Source organism: Zootoca vivipara, chromosome 14 (genome assembly GCF_963506605.1).
Source record: "Zootoca vivipara chromosome 14, rZooViv1.1, whole genome shotgun sequence".
NCBI classification, from domain to species: Eukaryota; Metazoa; Chordata; class Lepidosauria; order Squamata; family Lacertidae; genus Zootoca; species Zootoca vivipara.
This window is the reverse complement of record NC_083289.1, coordinates 37,972,181-37,983,956: the sequence shown is the minus strand read 5'-3', so window position 1 is coordinate 37,983,956 and position 11,776 is coordinate 37,972,181.

Here is an 11,776-nt window from a genome sequence, read left to right as displayed (position 1 = left end):
CTGCGCCACTGGCCACTCCCGTTGCCGTCGCCTCTCCTCTCCCTGCCTTGCGCGCACAGGCGCATCAGCACCAGAGACGCCGCTGCGGCCAGGCTGCTATTGGGAGGCGCGGGGGAGGGAGGGAGAGAAGGAAGAAAGGTGGGTTTACAATCGGATTTCCCGTGCGCATCCCTCCTTCCTTCCCTCCAATATGGAATAGGTTTTCATCATTACTAGGCTGGCCTGAGCTGTGGCCGTATAGAAGGCGCGTTATTTATAATTGGGGGTGGGGGGCAGATCCAGAGCAATGCTTTGCGACGGCAAAAGACAGGGGGAAATGAGGGTAGCCTGCTTGCTTTTGTTGTTTAGTCGTTTAGTCGTGTCCGACTAAACGACTAAACAACAAAAGCCGTTTAGTCGTGTCCAACAATCCGTGTGCCTGTATATTTAATTGGTTACATTTTAGGTACATGGCACAATATCCTCAAACTCCCATTTATGCTTTTTTTGTTGTTTAGTCGTGTCCGACTCTTCGTGACCCCATGGACCAGAGCACCCCAGGCACTCCTGTCTTCCACTGCCTCCCACAGTTTGGTCAGGCTCATGTTGGTAGCTTCCAGAACACTGTCCAACCATCTCATCCTCTGTCGTCCCCTTCTCCTTGTGCCCTCAATCTTTCCCAACATCAGGGTCTTTTACAGGGAGTCTTCTCTTCACGATCTGTCCTTCCAGTGAGCACTCAGGGCTGATTTCCTTCAGAATGGATAGGTTTGATCTTCTTGCAGTCCATTGGACTCTCAAGAGTCTCATCCAGCACCATAATTCAAAAGCATCAATTCTTCAGCGATCAGCCTTCACTTCCATACATCACTACTAGGAAAACCATAGCTTTAACTATACGGACCTTTGTCAGCAAGGTGGTGTCTCTGCTTTTTAAGATGCTGTCTAGGTTTGTCATTGCTTTTCTCCCAAGAAGCAGGTGTCTTTTAATTTCGTAACTGCTGTCACCATCTGCAGTGATCATGGAACCCAAGAAAGTAAAATCTCTCACTGCCTCCATTTCTTCCCCTTCTATTTGCCAGGAGGTGATGGGACCAGTGGCCATGATCTTAGTTTTTTTGATGTTGAGCTTCAGACCATATTGTGCGCTCTCCTCTTTCACCCTCATTAAAAGGTTCTTTAATTCCTCCTCACTTTCTGCCATCAATGTTGTGTCATAAGCATATATAAGGTTGTTGATATTTCTTCCAGCAATCTTAATTCTGGCTTGGGATTTATCCAGTCCAGCCTTTCACATAATGAATTCTGCATATAAGTTGAATAAGCAGGGACACAAATCCGTATCTCATTTGCAGCTCAGTAAACTCCCATTTACTGAGATGCAAATGAGATACGGATTTGGAAGAATCACCACCTAATACTAAGTAAGCTACATTCAGCCTGGTAGGGCTTGCTTCAGAATGAACACAGGATAGATTGCTATGAAGATCATTCTGTGGGTGAAACTATCCCTGCAGGGATAAAGTTGGGCATTTTTTTTTTTAATGCATTGTAGAATTCCCATGCATTACATTTCTGATCAGTGCAGTTAAAGCCACTTTCTTAAACCAGGAGCCTAAGCCGTGCACAAAACCATATGCATATATAGTTGTGAAGTTTAAAGGGGGGGGGGTAAATTTTGTAAATAAATAAATAATCATCTCACCCATATAATTAATGCATTACACATAATACAACACATTTTAACTACTGCACAACAAAAACCCAGTTGCAAAATATTTCCATCTGATAAAGATATAAACAGGTCCCAATGTGTGGTCTTCCATATGCTTTATTAAGGATGTGTAATGCCTTCAGAGAGACAAATGAGGCTGAACCCTGTACGGAAATCATAATCTCTACGGAAATCCCGGCTTTTTAACTTTTTGCATCTCACATCTGAGTTTCTGCATTGGAAACAAATTGATACATAGTTCACTTGATGGAGATATTTAGGTCTCCGTCAGACAACCTATTTATTGTAGATTTATCCTGATTTGCTTGCCCAAAGTTTATGTGGAGGTTAGATAATTTCTTATCTTTATTGAAAATTCAGTCTGATTTGTTTGTAGGAAGGTTACACAACAATTATTGTTGTTATTAATTACCCATCCTTCACTCTAAGGTTCCAGAGAAGACTACTACAATTAAAACACATTGTTAAAAACTTTTTAAAACAACTTACAAACACAAAAATAAGGTGGCCAGTCATGCTGACCTGTTTACAGGACATTTGTACATCTTCCCACTAATTGTTCATTCATTAAAACACTTTTTAATGCAATTCACATTCACTTTGCTAACCGCAAAAACTCCATCCTTCCTTAAAAGTGGATTTATTGTGTGACAGATGACTTAATTCCACTTTGATTTCACAAAACTACAATTCCCAGTGTGTGCATGAATCCCTCCCACAAATACTGTCAGTCTGGAGACATCATATGATAAATCCACCTCTTAAATGCCCTCAGCCACTGGTTCCATGGAGTGAGCATTCATCTTCCAACCAGACCCTACTTCACATCCCAATATGTTTGCTGCAATATGTTTCTCCAACTTCAGCTGGTGTGTCAGATGTGCCCTTTCCTAGAGAAGACAGGCCAGCCCAGGCCTTGATCATTCATGTTTTAGGAACCTCTAATATAGACTACTGTGATGTGCTGTTTGTGGGACTGCCCTCAAAAAAGGATCTTGTAACTTTAGATGGTGCAAAATGCCAGATAGCTGCCTACATTTGGTCAGTCAGAGCATATTACTGTGGTGCTGTTGGATCCATACTGGCTGACCATTTGAAATAATATACTCTCAATTTACCTTTATTTATTTTTATTTTTGATGCCTTCTATTAAATTAACGTAACAGATCTTCATGGTACTGACAATAATAACAATAATAACAATTATAATAGGAAGACCAAGAGTAACAGAAACTACAATAGCTTAAGGAAAACACTAATGACCAAGCTTTACATTTAATTAAATATTGTAAAACTAACTGCACACCACAGAAATCATTCTCTGTTTTACTTTGTTACTCTGTCACCTACATATATTCCTCACATTCAGTCATATAGTTATATCTTAATTTGTTTTGACTTATCAGCCACTTTAACTATAATTAGTGTATATTTCCCCTGATCATGTGTTGGGACTGACTGCATCTTTACCTTAGTACTGTATTCCAACAGATAATCTACAGGCTCAATTTACCTTTAAACCATTAAGCCAGAAATCAAGGAAGCATAGAAAAGGAAGGCTGCTGAAGGCATCTTGATCAAGGCCCTCCCCCAACCCCTCCTCCCAAAAAGAAACCCTGTACTGTATCTGGCACTGCCATTTCTCATTCAAAATCCTACTATGCAAGGTCACATAAATAGCCTTCTACCGTATGTCACTTAACACTGACAAAAAGTACACATTTCCTAGTTGCATGACTTAGGAATACACCTCTGTGGATACCTCTGTTTCATATAACAGCAACCCAAACTGTGAAGCAAACAATAAAATAAAGAGCATCAGCTGAGAGATTCTCTGTGCCATCTCTGGAAAGATCGGGAGCAGCATGTCAAGGGCCCTGCAATAAAATCCATCCCCCAACCTCTCTAATGACTAATCAATGAGGCACCAGAAAGATTTGGGTAGAGTTGTAATGTGAGCTTCAGTGTTCTGGTCTGAGGAAGGAAAAAGGAATGGGGAGAGAGGCAAAAAGCTTGCAAGAAACCTCAGGAGAGATCTCTTAGTTGCTCCTAATAGCACTCTAAAACACACTCTATTCAAGACAAGGGATGGATCTGTCTAGAGCTATGCAGAAGGGATGTCTGAGCCCTGCTTCTTTAGATGTCAGGATGCCTGCTGTAAATCTCCAGATTAAATTTATTTTAAAGAATATGGGAGGATGTCTTTCTTGCTTTTGCCAAGTGCCCCAAATGAACATGGTCACCAAAGAAAGGAATTTGAATTTGTTGCATTTATTTTTTTTGGACTGAATACTACTTAAAACACAATAAAATAAAATCTTTAAGTATTTTACATAAACACAATCCAGGTGCAACATTTAATAACATTTCTTTAAAACTACAGAAAAATGGAATCAAAACACAACTATATATCATAAATAAAACGGAACAGTGTACAAAACAAAAAATAGATATTACAAATTTGGGTCCAGGCATAGTTACCCAGAAGGGAATGTGACCCTTGTGTTCTTGAGCTCTGCTATATGGACCTCTTACTCGGGCTGGGAGTTTGCCTAGGACTCAGATACCTTCTGGCTCTGTCTTTGCCTTCTTGTTCTACCTCTCCAGCTTTATTCTCAGTTCCAGCTGGAAAGCTGCTTTCAGCTCAGCGCTGACCAGGATCAAGCTGGCAATGGGTTCTCTATAATTTGTTACAAATCTTCACTCAGCTTGTGGCTGCTATCATAAAGACCTTCCCTTGACCTTCTTTTTATAGAGCAGCATGTTCCTCCTGGTCTTATCAGACTGGGAAACCTCCACAAGAGCTGTTAAATAACACCAAGTGCACAACTATAGCCATCACAGTAGTTTTCTTTATGCCATTACAGTGGTACCTCAGTTTAAGTACACAATTGGTTCCAGAAGTCTGTACTTAACCTGAAGCGTACTTTCCCATTGAAAGTAATGGAAAGTGGATTAATCCGTTCCAGACGGTCCGCAGAGTACTTAACCTGAAGCGTACTTAATCTGAAGCAAACTTTCCCATTGAAAGTAATGGAAAGTGGATTAATCCATTCCAGACGGGTCCGCGAAGTACTCAACCTGAAGCGCACTTAACCCGAAGTATGAGTGTAATTGGTTCTGGAAGTCCGTACTTAACCTGAAGCGTACTTAACCTGAAGCGAACTTTCCCATTGAAAGTAATGGAAAGTGGATTAATCCGTTCCAGGAGGGTCCGCGGAGTACTTAAACTGAAAGTTCTCAAACCGAAGCGTACTTAAACCGAGGTATGACTGTATTGTACTGTATTGCACTAATTACCAGCACACTTATGGCAGCAATGATGCCACAAAGCTCTTAGGCAATTTTGCTTTCTGCTTGAGCTTATTTATGCCTCCTTGTTTTTGTTTTTTTGCTGGAAAGGTTTCTACATCCACTAATTTTCTCTCAGATAAATAAATGTGCTAAAGAAAGAAAATTATGTATCTGGTGCTACCAGTGTGACTATGGATTGGCAGCAGTTCTCTAGATCTCCTTCATTTCCCAGATATTGGCCAATAGAGGATGTTAGCTCATTCCTCAGTGGAAAAATCTCCCAGAGTAGGTAGCCTAAATAGTATCAATGACAAACAAAACAGTCCCTGCCTGTAGGCTTACAAGCTAAAGGGCATAACACAAAAGGAAAGAGGAATACATGCAAACTCAGCCACCTGCTCCTAAAATTATTCCAAAGTTATTATGATGGCCAGCTTGACTTCTGGGAAAGGATGACCCAAACAGAGCTTGGTTCACACTTGAGCTGATGGGTGCTTCCTGTTTCTATACCTCCTGTAGCCTGATAGAGTGGGCAAGGGAAAATTGGGACCTGATGGACCTGGTCTCTTGACAGAGCCAACAGAATGAGCCCACATGCCTATATTTTCCTCTGCTGTTACCTGGTGGAACTATATAACAGCACAGTGCATTTATAGGATGGATGTAAGCAGAAGTGAAGTCCCTGTACCTCAGAACTGAAGCTGGATAGAAACAGGGATCATAGAATCATAGAGCTGGAAGAGACCACAAGGGCCATCCAGTCCAACCCCCTGCCAAGCAGGAAACACCATCAAAGCATTCTTGACATATGGCTGTCAAGCCTCTGCTTAAAGACCTCCAAAGAAGGAGACTCCACCACACTTCTTGGCATCAAATTCCACTGTCGAACAGCTCTTACTGTCAGGAAGTTCTTCCTAATGTTTAGGTGGAATCTTCTTTCTTGTAGTTTGAATCCATTGCTCCGTGTCCGCTTCTCTGGAGCAGCAGAAAACAATTTTTCACCCTCCTCTATATGACATCCTTTGAACATGGCTATCATATCACCCCTTAACCTTCTCTTCTCCAGGCTAAACATACCCAGTTCCCTAAGCCGTTCCTCATAAGGCATTATTTCCAAGCCTTTGACCATTTTGGTGGCCCTCCTCTGGACACGTTCCAGCTTGTCAGTATCCTTCTTGAACTGTGGTGCCCAGAACTGGACACAGTACTCCAGGTGAGGTCTGACCGGAGCAGAATACAGTGGTACTATTACTTCCCTTGATCTAGACGCTATACTCCTATTGATGCAGCCCATAATTGCATTGGCTTTTTTAGCTGCTGCATCACACTGCTGACTCATGTCAAGTTTGTGGTCTACCAGGACTCCTAGATCCTTTTCACATGTACTGCTCTCAAGCCAGGTGTCTCCCATCCTGTATTTGTGCCTTTCATTTTTTTGCCCAAGTGTATTGCTCCTGATGTCTATGCTGTTTTGTTTTGTTTTGGCCTTTCCTAAACAGGGTTTGCATGGTAGTATGTAGTTTAAACAAACATGCAAAACTGTTTTATTATAGCCATTATGATTACACTTATACCCCACCATTCTTCCATGATATAACTTAAGGCAGCATCCGGGGTCTCTCAGACAGTTTCCCATGCAGGTAATGGGCCAGATCTAGACCTACTTGCTTTCAGCAAGGTGGCTACAACATGTGCCTTCAGACTATATCCTGGCACCCAGAATACAGGGCTAAGGGAAATCCCTGGTACCTGACTGTATGGATGCCTATGTGAGCCATTCAGTGTCTGCCTGGATGTTCCTAGTGCAAGGTCCTATTCTGATCAGATCCACCTCTGTCCACAAACTCTACATGGCTGGACAGCTCCCTTGCTGCCTCAGCAGCCTTGCCTTGGGTCCTTATACCCTGTTGGACAGCTCCCCTGCCTTGCAAGCAGATGAGGAACCAGAACCTCACAGCATCAGGAGTGATAATTCTAGCCTGCAAGAGTACAACCCACTTCCCAATTGTTTTATGAAGAAATCCTCGCAATTGGGAACCCCGTACTGCTTTCTTAACGTGTAGCTTTGCCCTAAATGAGACACAACAGGGGAAGGATGAGAGATGACATCATCTGGCTAGAGCTCTCCTTGCCGATGAGCCACGATGCGTGAAATGACACAGGGAGAAGGGATTGCTCAGTTGGGGGGCTGTGCAATATTTAAGCAGGTCTGGTCTGGGGTTGTCAGAGGAAAGCTTCCCTCACAGCTGCTCCGCCTCCTTTCTCCAGCCTTGCTTCACCCACTGGGGCCCAGAGATGCAGAGTGTGAGTCATCAGACCAGGATGAAACAGCAAATAAGCAGCATCCATCTCCAGGAACAAGGCAGAGCAGAGCAGGGGGAATTCCCTCTTGAAGGAGAAGGAGAAGGAGGAGGAGGAGAAGGAGGAGGAGGAGGAGGAAGAGGAGGAGGAGGAGGAGGAGGAGGAGGAGGAGGAGAAGAAGAAGAAGAAGAAGAAGAAGAAGAAGAAGAAGAAGAAGAAGAAGAAGAAGAAGAAGAAGAAGAAGAAGAATCACATGGAATATGTTCGTGGGAAATCAATTTAGTTAGCAGAATGCTGGTGTTCCTGCTTTCCCCATAGAGGTTTTTTAAAAAGTTAACTACATAACTGGGCTTTGTGTTTCTTTAAGGCTGGCATGGAACGCACAAGGATCCTTTGTTAATCAAGGTTGGCAAAAAACAAACAAACCACATGTGTTGCAGGGAGTTGTGGCACTGCTGTTGCTTCTTGTTGTTGTATATTTGTATCTTGCTTTTCCTCACAGGAGCACAAGGCTGTGTACATTGTCTTTCTTTTCATTTTCACAACAGCCCTGTGAGGTAGCCTAGGCTGAGAGTAGGTAGTTCTCACACCAAAGTTGTGAAACTGCACATACTTGGAATTATTATTATTATTATTATATTTGCATTTTTGTTATTTATCAGAAGTGGTGGTGGTATTTTACTGTGATTATTAAGACCATAAAAATGTTGCAGTTAAAGCAGTAGGTGGGGCTACTTTTCTGCCTTCATGGATGTTTATTTTGCATTATGTGATCTGTAAATGACATATATTTGTATCTTGCTTTTCCTCCCCTCCTCTCTTTTTATCTTTATCTTTGGAACAGCCCTGTGAGGTAGGCTAGGATACATTAACAATGTTCTTAAGCAATTCTTGCCAATATATTTCAGGGGAAGGGATGCAGGGCCCCAATCCACATACAGTGGACCAGGACTAGGAAGTCCTGTTGGCATGGGGAACCTTTGGCCCATCAGGAATTGAACTACAACTCCCATCGTCCCTGGCCATTGGCTATATTTGCTTGGGCTAATGGGGGTTGTAGTTCAGCAACAGCTGGAGGGCCAAATATTTCTCTTTTAATGTAAGGGCCAGATTGGTTTGCACCACCTATTGAATTCTACAACCAGGGACTTAGTTGGAACTTCACTGGAACCTGCTACATCAGATTTTTGCATCCAATACTAAGCCTTCTGGGTGTAGAATTCAGATAGGGGGTGCAAACTATTAAGGCATTTTAGAACAAGAAACACAGGGACCAGATATGTAGTGAACTTTTCTTCACTAAAATAATGTTCCAAATGATAAAGAGGGCACAATTAAAGGAATTAAAGGGAATTAAAAACAACCACCATGCCCTAGCAGAGCATTCGTAAACAGCTTCATTAAATTATCATCATAATAATTGGGGCTCTCTAAATGCTCTAGTTCAGTGGTGGCGAAGTGAGGAGGAGAGGAGGGCTGGGTTAGGGTTAGGGTAAGAAGAGGGTGGCGGCCTCCCCTGACAAAGGGAGGCAACTTGAGTGCAAAAAAATAAAATACAGTGGTACCGCTACTTACAAATGTTTCTACTTACGAATGGAGCTCCGTCCGCCATCTTGGATGCGGTTTAGATAGGATTATTTCTACTTACGAATTTTTAGATAGGGTTGCTTCGACTTCCGAATTTTTTCTCCCAATGCATTCCTATGGCATTCAACTTACAATTTATTTATTTTTTGACTTACGAATGTGCGTTCGGAACGCATTAAATTCGTAAGTAGAGGTACCACTGTAAATCCAAGACGGGAGGTGATCTGGTGTGGGAATTTGAAGCCGGGCAGGGACTCAAAGGGGACGAGGTGTAGCTGAGGGAATTAAGAGCAACATGGTGGGCAACACTGGGGTGTGAGGGATGGGTGTCCTCTCTGGAGGGTTGTTTCCCATTATAAAGAGTATCTGAGGGGTGGATCAACAGGACTTCAGCCAGCCGACTTCCTTTGGGACTGATAGGAGTGCATGTAAACACGCTTGTGCAGGTTGCATTTTGCAATAAACAGGTGCTTAATTGTTGGCAGGCAAAAGGGTGACCCTTTTGGGGTAATGTGGTTTGTGTTTATCCTTTTATCTTGTGAATGTAGATGGAATAAGTATTGGAAGGGAGGAGGGTTATTGGTTTGTTCTTGTTTTCATTATGTATTTTGTGGGTTTTTTTATCTTGTATTTTTATGCTGTGAACTGCCCTGAGACCTGCACATGAAGGGCAGTATGCAAATTTAATAAACGAATAAATAGTGCATGTCTTAAGAGAGAAAGGAACCTAATGGAGAAAAAAAGCACTGAGTTAAAGCATAAAATTATATATCAATGGAAAGACAGTTTAATGAAGAATGTAATGCAATAACTTTCATGAAGGGTTATTTATTACAACAGCAGTCATAAAGAAGAAACGTGAAACACACAGAAAAAAGAGAGATATATAGGTGAAATTGCTGTGTTGGCACTTTGCGATAAATAAGTGGGTTTGGGGTTGCAGTTTGGGCACTCGGTCTCTAAAAGGTTCGCCATCACTGCTCTAGTTAATCCAAGCTCCATGTAAACCAGTGGAGGCTGGTCCTTTAGGGAGAATGGGTTACTACCCCACCAGCCTCAGTTTGTCCTCAGCCAGTGCCTACTGGCCTGTCCTCATATTTGCAATCAGTCAGTGGGTGGCTCTTCCTGCTATTGGCTCTGGCGCCACCTAGTGTTGGTCTTCCCACTTCCGCTGTATTATTCCCAATGAGCACCAGCCACCACTGATCTCTAAACCCTTGGCCAGAAATTGTGTAATGGAGGTGGGAAGGGAAGTCTACATGCAGAGGGTCATTCACTGTAGAACAGCTGGAATTGAATATAAATAACGTAAAATGTTGAAAATTGAAAAATTGTAAACTGTTAATGACATAACAAGGAATCATAGGATTTGTCAGTTTTCCCACCGCCTTTGCACTCATTGGCCAGAATGCTGGAAGTCTGGAGTAAATTTATTTCATGTTGTTGTTGTTTAGTCGTTTAGTCGTGTCCGACTCTTCGTGACCCCATGGACCATAGCACGCCAGGCACTCCTGTCTTGCACTGCCTCCCGCAATTTGGTCAAACTCATGTTCGTAGCTTCAAGAACACTGTCCAACCATCTTGTCCTCTGTCGTCCCCTTCTCCTAGTGCCCTCAATCTTTCCCAACATCAGGGTCTTTTCCAAGGATTCTTCTCTTCTCATGAGGTGGCCAAAGTATTGGAGCCTCAGCTTCACGATCTGTCCTTCCAGGGAGCACTCAGGGCTGATTTCCTTAAGAATGGATAGGTTTGATCTTCTTGCAGTCCATGGGACTCTCAAGAGTCTCCTCCAGCACCATAATTCAAAAGCATCAATTCTTCGGCGATCAGCCTTCTTTATGGTCCAGCTCTCACTTCCATACATCACTACTGGGAAAACCATAGCTTTAACTATACGGACCTTTGTCGGCAAGGTGATGTCTCTGCTTTTTAAGATGCTGTCTAGGTTTGTCATTGCTTTTCTCCCAAGAAGCAGGCGTCTTTTAATTTCGTGACTGCTGTCACCATCTGCAGTGATCAAGGAGCCCAAGAAGGTAAAATCTCTCACTGCCTCCATTTCTTCCCCTTCTATTTGCCAGGAGGTGATGGGACCAGTGGCCATGATCTTGGTTTTTTTGATGTTGAGCTTCAGACCATAATTTGCGCTCTCCTCTTTCACCCTCATTAAAAGGTTCTTTAATTCCTCCTCGCTTTCTGCCATCAAAATTTATTTCATAGAGAACAACAATTAGGTGGCATAGTGCTTTGATGCTCTTCTTGTTATTTCCAAAAGTAAAAGGGGCAGAAACAGGAACTGAAAAAGATATAGAAGTTTGAATATCATCCATGCCCTCCAACATTTCACGGATGAAAATAGGAATGTGCCTGCAACAACCCTGACCTCATATCAATGATGACTTCAGGAGCCACATTCTCCCCACTATTCTACGTTTTGAATGGTTTTGATTCACGTGCTGGATAGTAGTATGTTAATTTACTTTGAAAGATCCTCACAAGCTACTGCTGTTAAAGGCAATATGTTGGTTGCTCTTTGGGTAAAGATCTACTACCAGGGAAGACAGAGCCTTTTCAAGGATAGCCTGGTAGGTATTTTGAACTTCCTCTTCAGGAGTACATAGGGCACCATCATTTTTGTTAATTTTTTTGTTTGTTTGTTTTGAAAAAAGAGAGAAACCCGAAATTGGTTTTTTTAAAATCCAGTGTACACTTAGTTCATCTGTTTTGCTTGAAAATGTTGTTTAGCTGTTGTTGCTTAATTGTAAGTTGTAAATGGAAATTGTTTTATTTAATAGTTGCAGTGATAATTCTTTTATGTTTTATTTGATGCTTTTATTTTGTTACCTTGTGATGGCAACATGCCCTGAAAGGCAGGCTAGAAAT